The following is a 5,310-nucleotide window of genomic DNA, read 5'->3' on the forward strand; positions in this document are numbered from 1 at the left end:
ATTTTGTTCACTGAACTGTCTCTTTCTCCTCCAGAATTAATCATCGTATTTTTATCTTTATGCTTTTCTTCACAGGTTCTTCGTTAAATGTTCATATTGAGCAATATAATCTGGAGCCAGAAGACTGTGTAGCTCTGTTTCCTCTTACCTGATCGGCAGCACTGCACCCTAGCTGTGTGTACATGGCCAAGAAGTAGCAAGGGAAAAACTCCATCTGGAGGGCAAGTGTTCACACTCATCTTTGTCGCAGAATATCTGCCAAAATGGTCACCAACAATCTCCACCGTCCATGCCTATGCAGGCTGTATGAGTGAGGGTTCTCCAGAGAAACACAAGCACTAGGATATGGAGACAGAGAGTAAATGGGATTCGTTATAAGGAATTGGTTCACGGGGTTATGAAAGTTGAGAAGTCTCAAGATCTGTAGGCAGCAAGCTGGAAAATCAGAAAAGCTGATGTGTAGTTCCAGTATAGATGTCCAGACCCAAAGGTCTGAGAACCAGGAGAACTAAAGGTGCACATCCTGATCCAAAAACCAGGTGAGTTCCAATGTTGTGTGGCAGCCTGGATGGAAGTTTGGGGGAGAATGGATGCAGGTATATGAGCGGCTGAGTCCCTTCACTGTCCACCCGAGCTATCACAACATTGTTATTTGGGTATACCCCAGCACAAAAGAAAAAGCTTTAAAAAAAAAAAGCAAGTAAGCTCAAGAATCAAGAAAAGCTAATGTTTCAGTTTGAGTTCAAAATCCAACCATGTCCCAGCTCAGCAGTCGACAGAAGGATACCCTATGACTCAACCTTTTTGTTCTATTCAAGTCTTCAACTGATTGGATAGAGCCCACCCACACTGGGCTTCCCAGGTGGTAAAGAACCCACCTGCCAATACAGGAGACATGCAGGTTCGATCGCTGGGTTGAGAAGATCCCCTGGAGGATCTCATGGACAGAGGAGTCTGGTGGGCTACAAGTCCATAGGGTCACAAATTAAGAAAGGTCATTCGTTTTACTCAGTGGACCAATTCAAATGTTAACGTTCTCCAGAAACACCCTCACAGGTACATCTGCAATAATGTCTGTCTGTATGTCTGGCACCCCATAACCCAGTCAAGCTGACACACAAAATTAACTATCACCCACGCCACTTCTCCCATCAAATGGTAGAGTCTCTTCTCTCCTTGAACATGGCCTTGCCCTGGGACCTGCTATGACAAGTGGAATAGGATTGAGATGATGTTATGTGACCTTTCATCTCCCATTCAACTACATTGATAGAACAGTGGTGAAGGAGTTGTAAAACCAGTACATTTACATATTCCTGATAGGATTGCCAACTGATTAGGTAATTTGATCATTATTCAATTGCTAAGTCATGTCCGACTCTTTGCAACCCCATGGACTGAAACAGGCTAGGCTCCTATGTCCTCCACTATCTCCCAGAGCTTGCTCAAACTCATGTCCATTGAGTCAGTGATGCCATCCAACCATTTCGTCCTCTGTTGCCCCGTTTCTCTGCTCTCAATCTTTCCCAGCATCAGGGTCTTTTCCAGTGACTTAGCTCTTCACATCAGGCCACCAAAGTATTGGACCTTCAGCTTCAGCATCAGTCCTTCCAAAGAATATTCAGGGTTGATTTCTTTTAGCACTGACTGGTTTGATCTCCTTGCAGCCCAAGGGACTCTCAAGAGTCTTCTCTAGCCTTGAGTTCGAAAGCATTAATTCTTCTGTGCTCAGCCTTCTTTATGGCCCAACTCTCACATATATACGTTACTCCATAATTTGATCATATACAGATGTATCAATAAATAACAAAAATACCTAACTCACCCAAATTCTGCATTGTCTAGAAATAGACCTAATAAAAAGACTTGAGCCTTTGAAACCTTTTCTCTGTTATGGAATCTTGCCCATTTTACCAGTGTGGACTAGTCCTCCTAGCAACTCCTGGAGCAAACCAGGCCAGGACTAAGGTAGTTCTCCAGGATCTTTCTTAGAATTAAATCCAGTCCCTTGATGCTTGTAGAAACTCAGAGTTTGAAGAGGCTGTGTTCTCTCTGGAATGGGGGGAAAAAAAAGCTGACCAGCAAATGAATGAAATGAGGCTAACCGCTGAGACTTGGAAAGAAATAGAAAAAGCCCTGGGGCACTAAAGTCCCTGATTTTGCCAGCCAGATGCGCTTTCCTTTCCTACTCTTACATGCATGACCCTTTGTACCTAACAAATCCTTCCTTTATTTCTAAGCTCTTCACTGACACTTGAAAACAAATAGGTTCTTTTGCATCAAATGTCATTAAAAAGAGGTTTACAAATTTTTAATCTACCAATTTCCTTTGTAGAAGTTTCTCCTTAAAAAACAGTCAAAATCCTTGAAAAATTTTTATGTATAAAAATAATGCTTTGCAACATTTGTTTCCTTTATAATAACACAACAGAAACGTAGAGTCTAGATATCCAGTTATATGGAGATGGTTAAATAAATAATATATTTTTGTAACCAATACTTTAAGAGTGCTGTAAGTCACTGAGTATGGTACATATTTACCTTGTTTCCAGATTTTTTGTTATTATAAACCTAAGTAACATTTGTAATACTAGGTTTAAAAAAGTCAGGGTAAATTATAAGTACAACATGATTACAACTGTTCTAAAAAATACACACTGTAAAAAAGTCTAGAAGAAAATAAACCAAAATTACAGTGTGAATAATACATGCTAAAGCTTCTGGCACCATTTTACATTTTTATTGTAAGCAATCATTGGAAAATGTTAGAAAATTAATAGTTTTCCATTGCATAATTGAAGAATATGCCCTTTCTTTCTTTCAACTCTCACAGGCACAGGAAGTTGAGAGGATATTTTGGTCATATAGTGGTATAAATATTATATTCTAATTTATTGACTTCTTAATCCCGTGCAAATCATAGACAGTTCACTGTTCTTTGGTCTTTAGTTAACCTATCTGTGCTCTACAGAACCGAAATGCAAATTGAGATCCTGCCAGGCAAGGTTCATATATCCACGCCATTACCTTTTCTTAATCATGAAGCCAACCACCTAGGGTGACCAGTTTTTCGATGTCACATAATCATTCCGTTCAGGTAATTACATATTCTCCAGCTTCATTTTTAATCAGCTTCTCAACGGAAGCAGAAATTCAACAACTGAAGCCAATTTTCTTTTGCCACGTGTTTCCACCACTGAACAAAAATCATATCTCTCTCCAACAAGTGTTAATAGCTTCCAAATTATCTCAAAAACTCTTAAGGATTAATTAATATTTGTCCAACCTGCTCATCATTGTATTAATAAGGAAGAATGGAAAAAAAAAAAAAATCCCCACCCAGTAATTAATACCTGTGACTCATTCCCCCAGAACAGATGAACAAAGGAATGCTAGACCACTTTTCAGGAGATTCAAATTACTGCTCTAGAATTATTAAGGTAGTTATTACAAGTTAATTGAATAGCAGTTGATTAGACAAAGGAACATTTACTGAGTCTTTTCAGAGTATAAGGATTAAATTCAGCAAGAAGCCAGCTATTTAGGTAGCAATCTTTTTTTTCTTTTTCTTTTTTTTTTTTTACTTTCACCTCAATGTCTAGCTATTCTACATATGACCTAGACTCTCAGGTCAATTAATACACACCAACTTAGAGCTTATTATGTGTCATATACACAGTGGAGATGCAGAGAGGGTTTTCTTGCCCAGATGGCACTGACTGTTCATGATTCTCTTATGTCTCCATTTGTATTCAGGATCTCACATAAATCACATTGCTTTTTTTGTTTTTTAAGATGTATTTATTTATTTAATTTTGGTTGTGCTGGGTCTTCCTGGCTGTGAGCAAGCTTTCTTTAGTTGTGGCAAATGGGGCTACTCTCTCATTGCCAAACACAGGCTCTCAGCCATAAAAAAAGAAAGAAAGGAATGAAATAATGCCATTTACATCAACATGGATAGACCTAGAGATTACCATACTTAGTCAGACAAAGACAAATATCATATGATATCACTTATATCTGGAATATAAAACATGATACAAATGAACTTATTTACAAAACAGAAACAAATTCATGGTTACTGAAGAACTATGGACAGAGGTTCGTGACATTGTACAGGAGACAGTGATCAAGACCATCCCCAAGAAAAAGAAACACAAAAAGGCAAAATGGTTGTATGAGAAGGCCTTACAAATAGCTGAGAAAAGAAGAAAAGCTAAAGGCAAAAGAGAAAAGGAAAGACGTACCCATTTGAATGCAGAGTTCCAAAGAATAGCAAGGAGAGATAAGAAAGCCTTCCTCAGTAATCAATGCAAAGAAATAGAGGAAAACAATAGAATGGAAAAGACTAGAGATCTCCTCAAAAAATTAGAGATACCAAGGGAACATTTCATGCAAAGATGGGCACAATAAAGGACAGAAATGGTATGGACCTAACAGAAGCAGAAGATATTAAGAAGACTTGGCAAGAATACGCAGAGGAACTATACAAAAAAGATCTTCATGACCCAGATAACCATGATGGTGTGATCATCAACCTAGAGCCAGACATCCTGGAATGTGAAGTCAAGTGGGCCTTAGGAAGCATCACTATGAACAAAGCTAGTGGAGGTGATGGAATTCCAGTCGAGCTATTTCAAATCCTAAAAGATGATGCTGTTAAAGTGATGCACTCAATATGTCAGCAAATTTGGAAAACGCAGCAGTGGCCACAAGACTGGAAAATGTCAGTTTTCATTCCAGTCCCAAAGAAAGGCAATGCCAAAGAATGCTCAAACTACCACACAATTGCACTCATCTCACAGACTAGTAATGCTCAAAATTCTCCAAGCCAGGTTTCAATAGTACATGAACTGAGAACATCCAGAGGTTCAAGCTGGATCTAAAAAAGGTGGAGGAACCAGAGATCAAATTGCCAACATCCGTTGGATCATCAAAAAAGCAGAGAGTTCCAGAAAAACATCTACTTCTGCTTTATTGACTATGTCAAAGCCTTTGAATGTGTGGATCACAACAAACTGGAAAATTCTTCAAGAAATGGGAATACCAGACCACCTGACCTACCTACTAAGAAATCTGCATGCAGGTCAAGAAGAAACAATTAGAACCGGACACAGAACCACAGACTGGTTCCAAATCGGGAAAGGAATATATCAAGGCTGTATATTGTCACCCTGCTTATTTAACTTATATGCAGAGTACATCATGTGAAATGCCAGGCTGGATGAAGCACAAGCTGGAATCAAGATTGCTAGATTGCTGGGAGAAATATCAATAATATCAGATATGCAGATGACACCAGCCTTATGG

Source organism: Dama dama, chromosome 25 (assembly GCF_033118175.1).
Source record: "Dama dama isolate Ldn47 chromosome 25, ASM3311817v1, whole genome shotgun sequence".
In the NCBI taxonomy this organism is placed as follows: domain Eukaryota; kingdom Metazoa; phylum Chordata; class Mammalia; order Artiodactyla; family Cervidae; genus Dama; species Dama dama.